Below are 21,339 nucleotides of genomic sequence, written 5' to 3'. Positions count from 1 at the left end.
TTCCTTCCTTCCTTCCTTCCTTCCTTCCTTCCTTTCTTCCTTTTTCTTTCTTTCTTTCCTTTCTTTCTTTCTTTCTTTTCTTCTTTCTTTCTTTTCTTTTTTTCTCTTTTTCTTTCTTTTTCTTCCTTCCTTCCTTCTCTCTCTCTTCTTCCTTCCCTCCCTCCTTCCTTCTTTCTCTCTCTTTCCTTTCTTTTTCTTTTCTTTCTTTTCTTTCTTTCTTTCCCTCTTTCCTTCTTTCCTTCCTTCCTTCTTTCCTTCCTTCCTTCCTTCCATCCCACCCTCCTTCCTTCTTTCCTTCTTCCTTCCTTCTCTATCTTTCCTTTCTTCTTTTCTTTTCCCCTTCCCTTTCCCTTTCCCTTTCCTTTCTTTCTGTTGACAGAGTTTCACTATGTTGCCCAGGCTGGTTGTGAACTCCTGGGCTACAGCAATCTACCCACCTCAGCATCACAAAGTGTTGAGAATACAAGCATGAGCCACCGTGCCCAGACTTGGAAACTTTCAATGATTTTTATATCATCTACTAATGTGCCAATTCCTAGAGAGCTAAGTTCTCAGGACTTACTTCATGGACTTTTCCCTCAAAGCCTGTATGTCTATCCCAAGAGCCTTTTAACTGGGTTCAATGATGGTGGTGAAGGAAACGATTATAGCAAGTATTATAATAGCTAACTTTAAGTGAACACTTACTCTGTCCATTTATCTTATTCAATCCACACAACCAACGTATAAGTATTTTTCCCGCTTTACAGATGAGGGAAATTGAGGTACACAATTTTACCTCATTTTAGGGCCACAAAAGGCTAATATCCATCCTCACATCACTGGTATTAAAGGTACCATTCTCCCAGCTAGCCAGAGTGCTATTTCTGCCACCGACTTACGGAAATGTTGAACATACTGTGTTCCTGAAAAACTACAACAACAGCAACAACGACAACAAATGTTGATTCTTGCTTGATGTCTTGATATGGCTCTAGAGACACAGAGTAACATAACTAAGGAAACAGTCTTTTGTATATTTAAGGGTAATTTCTCCAAGCCCTACCATAATACTAATAGTTAATAGTTATTGGACACTTATTAGTACTGTACATGGTCCTAGCTGATACACACTGTTTTAGAACTATAGCTTTACTCAAAATAATTTTATTTCAGTTCAGTTGAGACTCTATTAATACTTACCTACGACAGTTTGAAGGCCCAGATTGTAATGCCTCTGCTGTCTTGCGATTAGAAGTGGAATTAAGGAGAAATGGGAGGGGTCACGATGTATCTTCAGACTTGAACGAATTTCATGCTCATATACTTCCAAAGACAAAAGCAAGATTAATGGTAAAAGATACACAAAGAATCAGCTTAGGGTTCAATAAAAGCTCTGTCTTTCAAAGAGAGGACACCACCAGCCATCACTAGTCGTTATGCAAAGAATTTATGCCTGGTATAAAAGCTTGAACTAGATTTTTTTTGAGGTCGTCTTTTATGTCTTAAGATTCTATAATTAAGATACCTAGTTATGCCACTTTGAACAAGTTACTCAAAATCTGAAAGTATCGTTATGAAGGCAGTTCAGTGCCTTTGTCAATGATAGGGAGATGAAAATAAGAATTTCTATTTCATACAATAGTGTTAATTTCATATGTGCTTTTATGTTCCTATGATCTTTATAATCAGTTTGGTTAGTCCCAGCAAGAGATCATAGATGAAAAACCTACTCATTAATTATACATTGTTTTAATACTCAGAAGACCTTTTATCCTTGTTGCCATCTAAGTGAACATAAAAGAAAATTTGCTTAGAATGAATGGACTATATACCCATAATCCTCACTCCTAAGCATTATGCAATGAATAAGAAAAGCCTACTTAGCCTTTATCTTAAAGGGCAGTAACTCAATCTTGAAAGGTGTCTCTCATATGCTGAACAGAATATATTACAACTATGGATCTTAATTGTTCATGTTTTTCTGTATGTACTCCTAACAGAGTGCTTGAACTGTATAGTAAAAGGATCATTGGACTAATCATTAAAAGTTAGTTTCTTTCTTTTCCTTTTCAGTCAAATTTCCATATTCCTTGTGTGCTGAAGTTTGTTTTGTGTTTCAAATATCTATCAAAAATCTAAAATCTTTGCTATCTAGTTATTCTGCATTCAAAATATAGATGCTTACTCAATGTTCACATAACATTAAGTCCCCAAATTACACTTAATGAAATAAATTTTCCCATGACCGAATGCCATTGTTTCTTTTAAAGGAAGAGCATCAACAAGACAAGTTTGAATGAGATTGATTTTCTAATGGAGTTCTTTTCACTGAGAAATATTTAGTAACACAGATATTGGAGATAGAATTTTTATTTTCATCCTGTTTATTTCTATTTTTATTCTGTAGTAACATGTTAAGGGATATACAAGAGTTTCTACGGGAGCATGTACAATTGCAAATTAGCCAAGCCACTGAAGATTTTATATTGTTGTTTCTTATGTAATTGTAAGATCATGACAAATGTGGATTTTTAAAATCCTATTTAGAACCCTATTTAGAATAAAGAAGAAAGAGAATTCTGAGTTAGTACTTAGAGTACACGTGGGAGAATTACATCAGACTGTCTTCTGCAGAGCAAGAGGTTTCCTTATTCTAGATCAAATTCATTCTTTGAACCCAAAAGCCTGCACTGGCTAAGAAAAAACCTATTTTCTCCTCAAAATTCTGTAGAACAAAACTTTAAAGGGAAATTAATTTAGAGGTATTTGATATTCATTAAGCACTTATTCATTTTCTGTTTTACTTTAACCTCATCTTATACCCCATATTTTACTTTAACCCCATCTTAGCGTAATAGCTCCTTTATATTGATAGGGAGGAAAAAGTTTCTGGATTCACTATTTTAAGAGCAAGTACAAAGGACAAAGCTGACTATGTTCTATTAAACTAATAGCTGAAACTAACTATTAGGTATTTAATTTTGTATGAAAATATATTCAAAGTAGAAGGTATATAAAATATATATAATGACATATATAAATGAAATATATATAACAATATATAAAATAAATAAATGAAGTGTGTAATGAAAAATAAATTCTCTGTTGTTTGAAGTGTTTCTTGTGATGGAAGAAAGTGAAGTCTCTCATTTTCAATTCCTCATAAACCTGATTACAAACTCTGTATAAATTTCACCAGTGAGTGGCACATATAAACTGTTGTAATCAACCTCGGTGTTCTGTTGAAGGGCAATTGGAGTAAAAAATAAAGATAACAAATTATTTCCACTAAACATCATAGTATAATTTGGTTACTACTAAAAAGGAAATTGTTCAATAGAAAATTATATAAAGGCTAAACATTAATAAGCTAATCATATACATATTTAAATTTGATAGTTTATAGCCTTTAGCATTAATTCTGGCTAAGGAATACTCTATTTTAACTAAGTCTTTTTGATCAAATGACTCTTAAGTAATGTTATATTAGTATTTTGATTTTGGTAAGTCACTGATTATCTCTACAAACTATATTCTCTTTTATAAATGACTTTCATTGTATATCTATCTTGATAAGTATTTTAACCTACAATATCTCACTTAGCATCTACTTCACAGGTATTTGTGAATATTAAAAGCTGAATGTGAAAATATTTAGTAAATTTTAACTTTCTATACAATTTTAAGGTTATTATTATTTTAGTATGACATTTAACCAAACCCCTATTTACAAACAAAAATATATTATGCATATAAAAATGTAAATTATGTATTTTCACGTGTACCAAAACAAATGTTCTGGAAGTAGTATATTGGTTCAAACAAACGTAATATAATATAACATAACATAAATATATATTTTGTCAGTTTAAATGTAACAGAGTAAGATAAACTTCTTGTTATTTAAGTGGAATATGAAAATTAAATGGCCACTTCCCCAAACTCATTTCATTGAAAAATGTTAAGGCAATTTTTGAAGGCCAATGTTTCATAAATAAACCTTTTAGCATGTATTACTATGACAAGTTACTCAATTGGCTTTCACTGTGGGTTATTCACATAAAAGTTTCACTTTCAGTGAGTCATAATATTGTTTACACATAATTTGTAAGTTCTATTTAATTACTTATGTAAATGACTAAACAAAAGACAGTAACTGTAGTGAATCGAAGACTGTACTTAATTCTGATTTAAACTATTCTAACAATGTAATTAAGAACTGTCCAATTTATACTTTGAAGTAAACAAAAGATCTTACGAGAGATTGCAAGTGCCATCATATGACGCTTCTAGCCTTACCTCATGTTCCCTTGCAGTTTTTTCAGACGTGTGTTAAAACTATTTGAAAAAAAAAAAAAAAAGTTAATTTAGCTGTACACAAAGGTGATCGTTAATAAGAAAAATAAAAGTGCAAATAAAGAAAAAAGTAGTGAAACAGCAAAGTTAAACCTAGACTCACCTTACTTTCTTACCTATTGCTATTATTTATTCAATGACTACTAGAGCAAAGCTGTGGCCTTGAGGAAATGATTTTATGCTATGAATACAATAACAATAACAAAAATAAGGCTAAGAATAGATATAGGTACAGTATATTGGGTTCCAGCTAGATGCCAAGCAGTTAAGCATAACAAAATTAAGTAAGGTAGTTATTATTATTCATTAAATTCCTTTTTGGATTTTTTTTCACTATGTTTTTATTTTATGTTATTTACTTAAAAATAGTGTTAGTGTTTGCTCTGGGGCTTACAATATTCCTTTTTATTCCTTTTTAAAATTGAGATATATATCTTATACCATAAAATTCACCCTTTAAAGTGTACAATTCAGTGATTTTTAGCATATTCACAATGTTAGGCAACCATCAACTTTATTTAATTACAGTAAAATTTCATTATCCAATTTTCAGTCACTCCATATATAATATGCATCTTAATTTGAAACAATCGTGTTAAGATTAACATTAAACTTCAATACTATGTAGACATATTGCTCCAATATACTTCCATTTCCTCCCCTTTCTTTGTGATATCATTGTCATGCAAATTATATTTTTATGCATTATAATGCATCAAAATATTTGTGTGATTTTTTTTCATGGACTTGTCTTTTAAACCATTTGGAAAGAGAAAAGAGTTTTCATTCATGTGGATTCAAGTTACCATCTACCTTTTCATTTCAGTTGAAAGATTCCCTTTGGTAGATATAGGTTAGGTATGGGGACTACAAATTCTATCTATTTTTTTATTTGGAAATGTCTTTCTCTTTCATTTTTTTAAGGGATAGTTTTACTGGGAATAGAATTCTCGGTAGACGATATTTTTCTATCAGCCCTTCAAATGTGTCATCCCAATGCTTTCTGGCTCTCACAGCTTCTGATGAAGTCAACTGCTAATCTTATTTGGGTCCCTTTGTATATGTTGAGTCATTTATGTCTTGCTTCTTCCAGAATTTGCTCTTTGTCATTGCCTTTCAACTCTTTGACTATAAAGTATCTAGGTGTGTATCCCTGAGTTTATCCTAGTTGGTGTTCATTGAGTTTTTTGATGTGTAAATTAGTGTTTTCTATCAAATTTGGGAGAATTTCAGCCATTTTTTAAAAAATATATTTTCTGTATCTTTCTATCCTATCCTTCTGAACTCCCATTACACATAATCTGATGGTGTTTCACAGGCTTTTGAGACTCTGTTCATTTTCCTTTATTCTCTCTGTTCTTCAGATGGGATAATCTCTTTTGACTTATCTTCAAGTTTGTTGTTTCTTTCTTCTGCCTTCTGAAATATTCTATTAAGCCTATCTAATGAATTTGTCATTTCAGTTATCGTACTTTTCAACTTCCGAATTTTTGTTCTTTTAAATATTAAATTAATTTGTATCTCTTTACTGATTTTCTCTATTTAGTGAGCATTATCATCATAGTTTTCTTTAATTCTTTAAAGATAGTCTTCTTTAGTTCTTTAAACATATTTATATAGCTGATTTAAACTCCTTGTCTGATAAGTCCAACATCTAGGCCCCCTCTGTACACTTTCTATTGACTTATTTAATTCCTGCCTATATGCCATACTTTCCTGTTTCTTTTCTCCATTTTTCTTTCTTTTTTTCTTTTTTCTTTTTGAGATAGAGTCTCACTCTGTTGCACAGACTGGAGTGCAGGGCGTGACCTCAGCTCACTGCAACCTCCACCTCCCAGATTCAAGTGATTCTCATGCCTCAGCCTCCCAAGCAGCTGAGATTACACGTGCATGCCACAACACCCAGCTATTGTTTGTATTTTTAGAAGAGACAGGGTTTCACTATTTTTAGTAGAGACAGGGTTTCACAGGGCTTGTATTTTTAGTAGAGATAGGGTCAGACTGGTCTTGAACTCCTGACCTCAAGTGATTCACCCACCTTGGCCTCCCAAAGTGCTAGGATTACAGGCTTGAACCACCATGCCTGGCATATTTTCCTGTTTCTTTGCATGTCTTGAAATTTCTTGTTGAAACTCAGACGTTTTAAATAATATATTATAGTGACTTTGAAATCAGGTCTACCCCAACCTGTAGTGTTTATTGTTGTTTGTGAGATTTTGTCCTCATTGCTGCTTGCTTCAGTTACTTTCCTAGAATACTTCTATAGATTCTGTATTCCTTGCAATATGTGGCTGCTATTTTCTCTGGTAGCATTTTTTTTTTGATATTTGTTTTTATTTTTAATCCTTACTTCTTAAGAGTTGCCCCTGAATCAGCATTGTTTGTAGTCAGCCAGTGATTGTTCAGAATATTCTATTAAATGCTATGAGCCAGTTTTTCTTCCACCCTGTTCCAAGGAGATTTTTGTGGGAGGTCGCACCTTCAAATGTCAGAGAATTTACAAGTCAATATTAGCTTTTACTTCCTGCTTAAGTCCAGCATCCAAGGTAGCTAGAGATGAGTTGTTTGTGTCCTCTCTGAGTTTTCTTCAGCATGTGTACAGACATACACACTTGTGCAGCCTTTTAGATCTCCTGAAATATGTTGGAGCGTTTTAGAGTTCCTTGTATTGGTCCTTTTCTCATTAGCGATGTATTCCTTTTAAATTTTTAGCCAGCTTCTTGTTTGTTACAACTGAGTTCACAGGCTTAGGCGACTGCAATGTTATTAAATCCAGCTCATGTTATTGTTTTCAAAACTCTGGAGACAAGGCTTTTTCCGAAGAACTAAACTCAGAGTCAGGATAAATAGTCCAATTATCTGGGAATAATGTGTTTCAAAGGAATTATTGTAAATATTGTCAAAATATTGAAAGTGTTCTAAGGATGGGGCTTTACATGAAGCTCCAAAACAAATCAGTCCCCACTCAAATGGCTGGTTACTGTGCTCTGTTACTGTGGTGAGAGGGGAATGAAAGTAGCCTAAAGTTAAAACAACATAGATCCCACTGTTCTAACTGATGTTCAGTAGACTGTTTTTAAATGAATATGTTTTAAGCTAAATCTGTACCTTTGGTTAATTTTCAGGATTCTAAAGCAGTTGATTTTTGTAGTTTTGCAAATATTTTTATAGCTTTTGTGAGAGAAAGAATTCACCAAGGTTGTCATTCTGGATGTTCTGTTCTTTTAAGTACTTCTTTATACACCTTGAATTATAATGACATTTTAAACATAACACCATAAAGTGATTTTACTGCATAAAGTTAAAATGATTACTTCATTTCATCTACTACCTAATCTGTATTCACTTTTAATAATTGGCTTAAATTAGGATATAAATGAGTTGCTTTATTTAAATTAGGTTTCAAGCAAGATTCACATTTTGCATTTGTTTTTTATGAAACTAGATTTTTGCGTGTATGTCGTGGCAGGGCGGGCGGTGGAGGCGGTGGTGGGGCTTGATTCTGACCTTTAGGAGAGGAAACATTTTTCAGAGGGAGGCAAAAAGTCAAAGAAGTACTTTAATTATCGGGGAGACTTGTACATGTTTATGGGATCAAGGGAAATCACTATAGATTTTGGCTTAAGAAACAGCCCTACTCATGTCTTGTCCAACAAAGGCTAGTAATTTCAGGTTAGCCTAAGGCCCAAGAGATGAAGCAAAAGCTGAAACTGGGAAAATAATAAATTTAGAAAGGGGCAAGGTCAATGAGGAGAGTTGGTAGGGATATAAAATTATTAGGCAAATCATCAATAATGTAACTTGGATTTACTTTGGAATGCCAGACTCTTGGCAGACTACTCTTTCTTGTGAACTATTTCACCATTCTGCATTTTTACATTTTCCTTCTGTTGGTTAATACTAAGGGATGGTAAAGTATTGAAGGCTTAGGCTCAATTTCCAGCTTTTCCAGTAACTGTGTGATCTAGGTTCAGCCACTTGGCTTCTTTGAGCCTCCTTTGATTTGTGAAATGAGAGGACTGCGTTAGATGTCTCTAAATTTGATTTTGTCTCCAAAGTATGATTATTCTAAGGCCTTTCTTAAGCAGGTATATGCAATAAGTAAAAATTGTTTTCAGTAACTGAGCTTAACATTTTTGCTTTCCTTACCCTGAAAATCAGGTACACAAGAACTTCTTTCCCCCTTTCCCATTATAACTTGTTTTATGGAAAGAATCTTAAATCAGAATTAAAAACTGGTAAACACAATATTAGTAAGATAGAAATATTAGCCTTTCTCTCCACTCAAATCTCAAAATAAAGCAATAGTACTGTAACAAGGTATACTTCATTTTTGTAGTAAGAGCCAGTTTCATAAGTGAAACTCTATGAAAAAATAGCTCTGTGTGAATTACAGCAAACTAATGTACTGTGATTGGGAACAGCCAAATACATTTCATGTGTCATTTTTCCAAAAGTTAAATTTTAAAGTAATCTTGGTTAAATTAGGATACAGACTCTTAAATAATCTAAAAAATGACAATTTTTCAGATACCATGGGATCATACCTTTTATCAAGAATAACAGTTATGTTTATCAGTGCACTTTGGGATATTGAGCAGACATTTTGGAGATCATTTATGCTCAACAATATGATGCATTTATTCCAAAAATTGCAATTGCATATTTTTTGTATTACATATTTTAGTCAGCAAATAAGACAACTGCAAGCACAGAATCTATTCAGGAACTAGAATTAAACAAGTTCCTTTAGAAACTGATTAAATAAACCACATAATTTCCAAAATGCCTTTCACTTTGTGCACTTAGCTTTGATTTCTAAATCCCTTCTGAAACAGACATCTAAATGAAATTAAAACCTTTATTTTACCCAGAGGCTTCCCATCCCATCCCACCCTGTGACCAAACTCCATCATCTTTAACACTTTCAGCAGTTATTATGAACCCAGAAGCCACTAGGATAGAGATGTTCTAACAATGATCAAAGAAAACAAAAATCATTGTTAAACTATTATAACCCATGGATCAAACCACAATCAATATAAAGACACTTATTGAGTATCTGCTGTTTGTCAGCACTGAGCAAAACACAGTGGGATGTCATAATATATAGTTCCAATCCCTGCTTATGAGGGAGTTAATGATATAATTATGTGTATGCATAGGTGTGTTTGTGTGTGTTGGTGGGAGGCAGAAATTTATATTAAAAAAATGAACAACATGAAGTTATGTGCTAATGATGGAATGTATTGAGTAAATAATAGGTGGTTAAGAAGTTCAGAGGAGGTACATGTCTCCCTAGTCAATTGGTAAGAATAGGGCTTACAATGGTACAATTTAAATTACTACAATAAAGTAGATGGGATATTTTCCCAGCTCCCAAATTACCACACAGATGATTGCTTTCATACTTACTATATACAGTCATAATGCCAAGCCAACTTTGAAGGGAAATAGAGAAACCCAATTTTACTGTAGTTATACCTTCAGGATTGCATTTTGCTACTAATATATAATTTATAAAAAATGCAAGTGCTTATATCTCTGTAACTTTTAGAGATATATTCTTAACACAGTGTTAAATTATATATTTTGTGCCAATTTTAAGTAGTTTATTTAAGACATTGCATTTTCCACTTACAATACAGTGCTTATAAAGTGCAATGTTATTTCCCTCCGCTGTGCACATGTTGCATATTCAAGTATTAAGAATTCCCAGTAACCTACTACAGCAGGTGAACTTTTAAAAACTGCCACAGAATTTTTTTTTTTTTTTTTTTTTTTTTTTTGAGATGGAGTCTTGCTCTGTCGCCCAGGCTGGAGTGCAGTGGCCGGATCTCAGCTCACTGCAAGCTCCGCCTCCCGGGTTTACGCCATTGTCCTGCCTCAGCCTCCGGAGTAGCTGGGACTACAGGCGCCCGCCACCTCGCCCGGCTCGTTTTTTGTATTTTTTTAGTAGAGACAGGGTTTCACCGTGTTAGCTAGGATGGTCTCGATCTCCTGACCTCGTGATCCGCCCGTCTCGGCCTCCCAAAGTGCTGGGATTACAGGCTTGAGCCACCGCGCCCGGCCAAAACTGCCACAGAATTTGCTAGAGATTTAGGTCCTTCAATGTTTTAAATGTGTGGAACAATGCTACATCTATATTTATGTTAGATTAATCAACCTCTTCAATGGTGGGCCTTGAGGAAGCACCACCAGAGGGAGGAGCTCCACCACCAGGGAATCCCCCAGGCATTCCTCCTGACATGCCTCCTGCACTCTGGTACTGCTTGGTAATGATGGGATTGCAGACTTTCTCCAGCTCTTTCTGCTGATGTTCAAATTCTTCCTTCTTGGCAACCTGACTCTTATCCAACCAGTTGATAACTTCATTACACTTGACCAGAATGTTCTGTTTGTCCTCATCATTAATCTTACCTTGAAGCTTCTCATCTTTGACAGTTGCTTTCATGCGAAATGCACAGGACTCAAGTGAATTCTTGGATGACACCTCCTATCTTCAGCTTTGTACTTCTCAGCTTACTGGACCATACATTCAATGTCTTCCTTGCTCAAAGGACCCTTGTCATTAGTGATAGTAATCTTGTTCTCTTTTCCTATACACTTGTCCATGGCAGAGACACTGAGGATGCCATTGGCATCAATGTCAAAAGTGACTTCAATCAGAGGAACACCATGGTGTGCAGAAGGTATGTCTGTGAGTTCAAACTTGTCAAGCAGGTTGTCATCCTTGGTCATAGCACACTCACCTTCATAAACCTGAATCAGCACACCAGGCTGGTTGTCACGATAGATAGGCTGTCAGAAGGTCTGTGTCTGCTTGGTAGGAATGGTAGTATTGTGCTTGACGAGGACAATCATGACTCCACCAGCAGTTTCAATACCAAAGGAAAGAGGGTTGACATCCAGGAGCAGCAAATCTTGAACATTTTTTAGTTTTGTCTCCAGATAGGATGGCTGCCTGGACAGCTGCACCATAAGCAACAGCTTCATCAAGGTTGATGCTCTTATTCAGTTCTTTTCTGTTGAAGACATCTTGGAGAAGCTTCTGAATCTTGGGGATATGAATAGAACCATCAATAAGGACAATGTCATGAATCTGTGACTTGTGTAGTTTGGCATCTCGAATGGCTTTTTCTACAGGGCCCAGGGTGCCATGGAACAGGTCAGCATTCAATTCTTCAAATCGGGCACAGGCAATGGATGTACAGAAGTCGATTCATTCATAGAGAGAATCAATCTCAATACTGGCCTGGGTGCTGGAAGAGAGAGTATGCTTAGCATGTTCACAAGCAGTACAGAGGCGTCTTACAGCTCTCTTCTTCTCACTGATGTCTTTCTTATGCTTGCACTTGAACTCAGCAATAAAATGGCTGACAATTCAGTTGTCAAAGTCTTCTCCACCCAAGTGGGTGTCTCCAGCGGTAAGTTTGACTTCAAAGATTCCATCCTCAATAGTGAGAATTGACACATCAAAAGTGCCACCTCCCAGGTCAAAGATAAGCATGTTTCTTTCAGCTCCAACCTTTTTGTCTAAGCTGTAAGCAATATCAGCAGCAATTGGCTCATTGATAATTCTAAGTACATTGAGACCAGCAATAATTCCAACATCTTTGGTAGCCTGATGCTGAGAGTCATTAAAGTAAGCTGACACTGTGACCACAGCATTGGTAACAGTCTTCCCAAGGTAGACTTCTGCAATTTCCTTCATCTTTTTTTTTTTTTTTTTGAGACAGAGTCTTGCTCAGTCCCTCAGTCTGGAGTGCAGTGGCGCGATCTTGGCTCACTGCAAGCTCCGCCTCCCGGGTTCCCACCATTCTCCTGCCTCAGCCTCCCAAGTAGCTGGGACTACAGGCTCCCGCCACCACGCCCGGCTAATTTTTTGCATTTTTAGTAGAGACAGGGTTTCGCCGTGTTAGCCAGGATGGTCTCGATCTCCTGACCTCATGATCTGCCCACCTTGGCCTCCCAAAGTGCTGGGATTACAGGCGTGAGCCACCGCGCCCAGCCTAATTTCCTTCATCTTTGTCAGAACCATAGAGGGCACCTCCTCTAGATAGAAGCTTTTGGTCTCTCCCTTGTATTCTACTTGGACCTTGGGCCTGCCAGCATCATTCACCATCACAAAGGACCAATGCTTCATATCAGACTAGACAACAACATAATCAAATCTGCATCCAATCAGATGTTTGACATCAAAAACCGTGTTGGTGGGGTTCATTACAGCTTGATTCTTTGTGGCTCCACCGATCAATCATTCAGTGTTTGTAAAGGTGACATAACTTGGAGTGGTTCAGTTTTCCTGATCATTGGCAATTATCACTACTTTTCCATGCTGGAAAACACCCACACAAGAGTATGCGGTGTCAAGATCAATACCAACTGCAGGTCCCTTCGACATGGTTGCTGGCCTTTTTTTTTTTTTTAATGCCGATTTTCTCCTTTTTTTCCTCATTGCTTGATTTCATCCTACTATATTACCACTCAACTAGGACAGATTCTCAGAAGTTTCTACCATATGAACTTAAATATAATTTGCCGGATCACTTTTATTCAGGACTTAAAGATGTTGTAATAAAATCAATTCTTAGGAATAATTTTGTTAATAATTCAAATATCACATTTACTAAGATCCAGATACTTTACGAGCTTAACCTCTAGCCCTCAATACCATGCTATTTCCCTGTTAATGTGGGTGAGAAAATGTTTATTTAGAAATAAGAGGTCATTTAAAATTTTAAAAAATTAAAAGATTAGCTGGGCATGGTGATGCATGCCTGTGGTCCCAACTACTTGGGAAGCTGAGGTGGGAGGATTGCTTGAGCCCATGAGATCAAGACTGTAGTGAGCTGTAATTGCACCACCACATTCCATTCTGGGTGACAGAGTGAGACCTTGTCTAAAAAAAAAAAAAAAAAAAAGTGTTAAAATAGTGTCTTAAGTGAGTAAATTTTTTAAGAAGATAAAATACAAGGCAAGAATAACATAATTCAAAGTTGAATTTAAATATTCTAAATTCATTGTATTGCCCAAGATAAAAGATACTGATTAGCTTCACACTTCATGAAACACACGCACACACACACACACACACACACATTAATTTAATTTATAAAATAACCAGTAAAAGAAAAGGAAAAATGTGTACAACTTTGAAAGAGAGGCAGACAGAAAAACGGAGATGTTAAAAAATGATTAATATAAAAAGGGCAAGAAAGGAAAGGAAACAAAAAATTAACAGGATAAGTAGACTGCATTAAATGAAATAGTAGCTATAAACCCAATGATATCAGTATTTACATTAAATGTAAATGGTCTAAAATTTCAGGAAAAAAATCTTCAGACTGGGTTAAAATATCAAAAAAAAAAAAACATAATAAGACAAAATGAAACAAGACAAAATAAAAATGAAATCTAAATCTACACCATCTATTAAAAATACATTTAAAGCATAGTATAAGAAATTTTGACATTAAAAAGACAGCAAAATATACCATATAATTAATAACTGAAAGAAAGACAGTATAGCTACTGAAATAGATAAAATAGCTAAGAGAGTAAAAGAACATTACTGGAGACATAGCTGTTAACTTCATAGTTATACAAAGATCTATTCACGAGGAAGATACAGCAATTTGAAACATGTATTTATGTAATAGCATGGTTACCAAATATATAAAGTAAAAACTGACAGGAATATGAAAACAAATAGATCATTTCACTAATTGACAGAACAAGCTGGAAAAAAATCTAAGTTTATAAAATATTTGAAAAGCATGACTGACAAAATTGAAATGACTATATAATATTCCGCACCCAAATGCAGAATACAAATTATTTTCATGCATACAGGGAAAATTGACAAAAGTTGACTACTTACTAGGCCATTGAGAAAGTTTTAATAAAGTTAATGAAATTTAATTCATACAAACACTGTTCTCTGACCGTAAACATATAAGCTAAAAATCGTGTATAAAATGATAACTAGAAAATTAGCAAGTATTTGGAAATTGCTAAACATTTTGAAGTAACCCATGAATCAAAAATCATATTGAAAATCAGAAAAATTTTAAAAACTGAACTATAACAAAATACTAGATATCAAAACTTGCCAGATGAATCTAAAGCAGTATTTAAAACAAAATTAACAGGCTTAAATGCATACATTATCAAAAATAAGGCTGAAAATGAATGTCCAATCTTATATAAAGCATTACAAAGAAATGAAAGCAAAATGTCATTCCCAATGTTATGAATGTGCAATAACCTTGATGTTAGTGAGAAAAAAATACAAGAGTAGTTCAGTTATCAACATAGATGCAAAAAATCCTTAAAATATTAGAAAATTGGTCTCAAAAAAAATTAGAAAATTGAAGGAATCTACTTATGAAGGGAAAAATACATTATGACCACATTAGGTTTATCTTAGGAATGCAAAGGTGGTTTAACATTAGAAAATCAATTAGTATATTTACAGCTTTAACAGATTAGATTTGCAGATTGATATGGAGAGCATGGACTTTTCCATAAGTGGCTCTGGAAACACAGGGTATCAATATGGAAAAAAATCAGGCCACTCCCTCATACTATACCCCAAATAAATTAGAGTTGCATTATAAACCTAAATATAAAGTACAAAATTATGAGGATTTCAGAAAATGATATAGGAGAATATTTACATGATCTTGCAGTAAATGAAGGATTTCAGAAAGCAGCAATTTAAAAAAGCAGTAAATCTGACTACATTAAAATAAAGAACTTTGGTTCATCAGAAAACACCCTGCAGTGAATTTTTATGGAAATTACACTTCAATAAAAGGTGGGGAAAATCCAAAAACTGTATGACACCTGGCGGGGTCAAAAAATAAGCCACAGAGGTGGCAAACATATTTGTAATACAAAATACAAGTACCCAGAATAAGATTAGTAACCAGAGCATATAAAAAAATTGATAAATTAATAAGAAAAGAGCAAACAATGAAATTTGAGAAAAGGACAAAAGATTTCAAGAGAAACTTCACAAAAGAAATGCAAATGGCCAATACATATTTGTAAAGATGCTCAAACTTAGTAATCAGGGAAATTAAAATTGCAATTAAATGCCAGTTAATAGTCACCAGACTGGCAAAAATTAAAAGTGTGACAATACTTATGCTGGCAGGCATATGGAGCCATAGGAACTCTCATATACTTCTGGTGGAAACGTAAATTGATACAAACTATATTAAAAAGCAATTTAGCATTACATAGCAGTAGAAAAGTGTGAACCCTATGATCCAGATATTTCATTATTAGGTATATAGCCTACAGAAAGGGTTACACCTGAGCACCGAGATCCATATAAAAGAATTATTTGTAGCAGTATTGCTAGTAATTATCCCAAACTGAAACAACTGCATTGTAAAAACAACAACAAAAAGGATACTGAAATTGATGCCTTTAGTAATACAATCAAGTATTATGCAGGTGAAGAAGCTGAGGCGCAAAGAAGTGAAACTGTTTACCCCAAATCACAAAAATTAAGTGGCAGAGGTAGGGTTTGCCTCCAAGCAATCTAACACTAAATCTTTAGCTATTATATTATACTCTGCTGCCTCTCATGAATTTGTTGTGGGTGGAAAGGAATTAAATTAGGTTGAGGTATATGAAATTGATATTTTTGCAGTTTAGGGAGTTGAATATTAGCAATTTCACATGACTCAGCCTAATAGTTTAAAAGTTCTGAGCCCAATTGGCCTGAAATCACGTAGTCCAGTGTAACAGTCTGCTTCTCCCTGGGGGTCTCAGTTTCTAAGTTGTGTTTTATCAGTTAAAAAAAGGTGGGATTTTTGTGTTTTGTTTTGTTTTGTTTTGGGGTGTGTGTGTGTGTGTGTGTGTGTGTGTTTTCCCCTAAAAGCCATCATTGCTAAAGTATTCTGGTTGATTCTTTCTCCTGGTTTTCATTTTATTAAGTGGCTGTGGCACAAAACACAGGCAACTGAAGTGAAAGCAATTACAATTTTCTACATGTGCCAAGAAATATAGCTTTTGGCATGCATTTGTACTAGTCACCCACTTTTGGGCAACAGAGAGACTTTCCAAATTCAAAGACCCAGACGAATCTTTTTCTGGACCACATTATATCCTGAATAAGAGGGAACCATCTGTCCTTGGGCCTGGTTTCCCAGAGGACTCTATACAACACAAATCCACAAATAAAATTGAAAGAGCCTTCCAAAATGTTATAGAAGCCAATCGTTGTAGTACACATTGCATCAGTTTGCATGTAATAACACATTGCATCAATTTGCATGCAGAAAAATATCTACCAGAACTGTATCTTAAGGTTTTAAGAAAGCAATAGAACACAGAGGAGTATGAAAAGCAGGTCATGAAAAATTCGGTTCCAGAAAATATTTATGATTTCACAAGTCAGAAATCTGTTGGGTATGGAAAAAATGAACTGAAAGTTTATAAATGCTTGAGAGACCTCGTCTTGAATACAGGAGATTGAATTAAATAGCTTAGGAAAGGAAAAATACAAAATAGCCTTCAGTTTTGTTCTAAATGGTTCTAATGGTTGAAAGCCAGGGTTTTCTTTTCATGTAGAAATAAAGACATCAAAGCTAAATTAGAAATCCTCAAAATATTCCCTGGAGTAATGGGGAAATTAATTTTTCAATACATTTTGAGTTTAGATGAGGGTTTGAAGAGTGAGAAAATCCTGTTAAAGTTCAGGGATAAGTCCTGTATCTTTTTACCCAATAGCATTAATTAAACTAAGAGAAAACTAAGTAATTTCCTGTTCCTACCCCCGCATTTCCTCTCTTCTATCTCTGGAACAACTACAGATTTTGACTAACCATATACACTTTGGATTCTAATAACATTTTTACCCTTCATGAGTTCAGTAGTATGGATTTTTTTCTTTTTTTGATATGGAGTTTCATCCTTGTTGCCCAGGCTGGAGTGCAATGGCGCCTTCTCGGCTCACTGCAACCTCTGCTTCCCTGGTTCAGGCAATTCTCCTGCCTCAGCCTCCCAAGTAGCTGGGAATAGAGGTGCCCACCACCTGTCCAGCTAAATTTTTTGTATTTTTAGTAGAGATGGGGTTTCACCATGTAGGTCAGGCTGGTCTCGAACTCCTGACCTCAGGTGATCCACCCGCCTCAGCTTCACAAAGTGATGGAATTGCAGGGGTGAGCCACTGCGCCTGGCCCCATGAGTATGGATTCTAATAACATTTTTATCCTTAATGAATAAAATCTTCCCAATTCAGATGAAAAGATGTATAGATACAAGCAAAGTCAGGAACTTTTTTTTCAGGCAGGGTCTTGCTCTGTTGTCCAAGGTGGAGTGCTATGGCATAATCACGGCTCACTTCAGCCTCAGTTTCCCAGGGCTCAAGTGATCCTCCCACCTCAGCCTCCCAGGTAGCTGGGACTACAGGTATATGCCACATGCCCAGCTAATTTTTGTATTTTTTGTAGAGATGGGGTTTTGCCATGTTGCTCAGCTGGTCTCAAACTCATGGGGTCAAGCAATCTACCTGTGTCAGCCTCCCAAAGTGCTGGGAATACAGGCATGAAGCACCACGCCCATTGGGATATTTTTGGAAAATATTGTCAATATATCTCATATTCAAGTTTTCATCTTCCTACTTTAACTTATGTTTGACATGAAATGACTTTATTAATGTCAGTCTTTTCAACGTAAACTGAAAGAACTATTAGAAAAATTACAGTTCTCAGGAAAGCTGAGACCTCCTCCTTAGTGACATTATCTCAAGAAGGAAATTATTTGCTTCACACTTTTGGCGCAGGGATAATTCTATAGGAAATAATTTGCAACAGTTTAATTACCCTTTTGTGATAATTTAAAAAGAAGAGTACTTGAGATTTTAGCTGTGCCACAGAATGCCAAATATTTTACTGTAGGTCTTGTTTTGTTACTATGTAAGAGATTTAAGATTAATGTTTTATCATACTTTACATGTACAAGTAACAGAATATCCTCGTGCTTCTCACTGACTGCAGGCATATACCCTATAAAATATTGAGGCAGATATTCCCAGACCTTCAATTTCTCATTGGAAATTAAGCTTTTGAACATGTATACATATGTAACAAACCTGTACGTTGTGCACATGTACCCTAGAACTTAAAGTATAATAATTTAAAAAAGAAAGAAAGTGGGCTGGGCGCGGTGGCTTACGCCTGTGATCCCAGCACTTTGGGAGGCCGAGGCGGGCGGATCAAGAGGTCAGGAGATGGAGACCATCCTGGCTAACACAGTGAAACCCCGTCTCTACTAAAAAATACAAAAAAATAAGCCGGGTCTAGGGGCGGGCGCCTGTAGTCCCAGCTACTCGGGAGGCTGAGGCGTGAACCCGGGAGGCGGAGCTTGCAGTGAGCCGAGATCGCACCACTGCACTCCAGCTTGAGCGACAGAGCGAGACTCTGCCTCAAAAAAAAAAAAAAAAAAAAAAGGAAAAAAATGTCATAAATTTTTTCTCAGTTGATTCCTGCAAGGAGGCTAATCTGTTCCAGGCCTTTCTCAGAAAGAAAGAAAATAATTAACTAATTAACAGTAATTAGAAGTGATCTTAATTGTTAAGATTTTTTAAAAAATGCTAACAACCTCTAAAAATTAAAAAAAATCAGAAGTTCTTTAGTTTAATTAGTTCCCACTTTTTAATTTGTAACTAATTTTGTGACCATAGAGGTCACAAAAGGAAATATTGCTAGCATACCCACAACTAAGGTCAATATTGATAAGAAGGATAAGAAGTTTGTGTCTTATCCAAGGACTCTCATAAACTCATGATTCCTCATCTTTACAATGGGGGTGATCACAGTATGTGCCTCACTCGATATGAGGACTAAGGCACCTTAGGTATGGGATATAAGGAATCGTGTATGAGGACAATGCACCTGTAACAGTGCCTGGCACATAGTAAGCAACATGTAAGTATTGCTTACTATTATTGTAAAATAGTATGTTTAGCATTCTAAGAATTCTGTTTTATTTCCTATCAAGTTTTTATATTTATCTGCAGGTACTTAAAGTGTCCTTTGAACAAAATGCTAAGTTAAGTTTGCACTTCTAAGTGTTTATATTTTGGTTACATTTTGCATAAAATAAATTGTTTATTCTGAGATAGACTATAAGTGATTGAATAGTCTGTGAGAGATATTACTGCATTGTTTTTGTTATTCAGTCATATTAGAACCTAAAAATATCTGTATAGTACATGGAGTTAGATGTCTGTTCCCTTTTTGCAGACCTCTAGGGACAAGATCCCATCCCACTCTTCTCTTTCAGGATAATCAAAAACCTTATGGTATTCAAGAAGTTCCACAATAGTTTAAATGCGAATATCCAGTTCTGTGTCCTTCCAAATCCTTACTCCTGCTCATTTTATTGTATTTGTAATGAGTTTTAAATGCAATTTCTTCCCTATTATATGCATATGTTTGAAGGAAATAAAGTTTAAAAATACCATTACAGTGAAATGTTTTACAAAATCAAAAAGATTCCTAATCCCAGCCAATTAACCACTTAGGTTAGGTAATATTGAAGTTGACCCACCTTGTTACAGCACAAATAATTTTCTACTTTATGGGAATTCATTGTAATTGGCTGTGTGATAGATAAATAGATAGACTTTCATTCTATTTGTAAAAATTCATTTTAGAAGTTTAAAAATAAGCACTTAAACCAATGTACGTGTCTATTAGAGGTGTAGGGTAGAAAATGAATACCCCTTTTCTTTCTCTCATTTAGAAAATAGCACTGATTAACTTCCAACAATATATTGAACAGATTATGACACTTGTTTCATCTGCATTTAATGAATTACATGAAAATTTAATTACAAAAAAGAGTATTTTGCCCATTTCTTCTTATTCACAAGTTTTATTATGGAAACAATAAAACTATTCTTTACGCTCAAGAGTATTTAGTTCATCAATGGAACATTTGGATTTTTTTAAATAAGTAAATGAGAGGTTGCAATGAGCTGAGATCACATCACTGCACTCTAGCCTGGGCGCCCAGAGGAGACCCTGTCTCCAAAAAAAAAAAAAGCAAACAAATTGTTTCATATATTTTTCCAGCAGTATCAAAGAAGAGAAATTGCCAAGATCCTTTTAAATTCTGAATAAATATGGCTTTCTGACCATGTTTCTGACCATGCCAATTAATAGCACCATGAGCACGTCAACCAAATCCATAAATGGGCTTACATAATACATAATAATAATTCAATCATAGAATTGATCATAAGATTTGCAGAAAAATCAAGTAGACCAACACATTTATCATGTTCTGGTACACTGATCTGAATGTGCTTATGAATATTCAGATACAAGCATATAAATGAGTATAGGAATGCATACTTGCATAAACCATGCACACCAACACATCAAAATTGACAGAGCACTCTATGCAAATTTTTTTAGCCCCTCTTTAATCCACAGGAAATGAAAGTATTATTACTTTAAGAAGAGATAATCCTTTGCATTGGTATGAGGGAGAGAGAGGGTATGGGGTAGAAGAAAGAAGTGACTTCTTTCTCTCTTCTCAGAAAAAACTGGAAAATTTCCTCCCACTCCCAAGTTTATAACTATTCAATTTAAAACTATAAGTAGGAAAATGGAATAGCTTGAGCCAAATTTTGTTCAATATTTGCCAATTAGAGATAAGAAGTACATTTATTCATTCATTCATTCAGATACTGAGTATTTACACTAGGTGCTGGGCTTACAGTGATAAACAAAAAGCATAGTCCTTACCTTAAAGGAAATTGAAATCTTGTAGAGAACCACAGACGGTAAACACACAGACACACACACACACACACACACACACACACACACACAGCTATTATCTAATGTTTTAATTAAATAATTATAAAATGGCTGAGGTATTTCGAAAATTTGAGTTTACTAGTCCATATTTCCCGTACCTAAACTTGATGCGTGATCTTTAGAAGGTCATTTTCATTCATTGTAGTCA

General features: G+C 35.0%; 1 protein-coding gene and 1 pseudogene across 3 annotated transcripts in view; one reads left to right on the top strand and one right to left on the bottom strand.

Moving 5' to 3' along the window:
- Window positions 1-21,339, top strand: part of HTR2C (5-hydroxytryptamine receptor 2C) — a 324,849-nt gene that overhangs the window by 187,069 nt on the left and 116,441 nt on the right. The gene's annotated exons all lie outside the window — the stretch shown is intronic.
- LOC111536644 lies at window positions 10,424-12,742 on the bottom strand (annotated as a pseudogene). The gene is made up of 2 exons (XR_003308378.1): window positions 12,341-12,742; window positions 10,424-12,046 (listed from the first exon to the last, which is right to left on the bottom strand). The product of XR_003308378.1 is annotated as a heat shock cognate 71 kDa protein-like (transcript).

This window comes from Piliocolobus tephrosceles, chromosome 12, assembly GCF_002776525.5.
Source record: "Piliocolobus tephrosceles isolate RC106 chromosome 12, ASM277652v3, whole genome shotgun sequence".
Lineage (NCBI taxonomy): Eukaryota > Metazoa > Chordata > Mammalia > Primates > Cercopithecidae > Piliocolobus > Piliocolobus tephrosceles.
The sequence above is the reverse complement of the archived record's forward strand: the minus strand, read 5'-3'. Positions and strand labels throughout refer to the sequence as shown.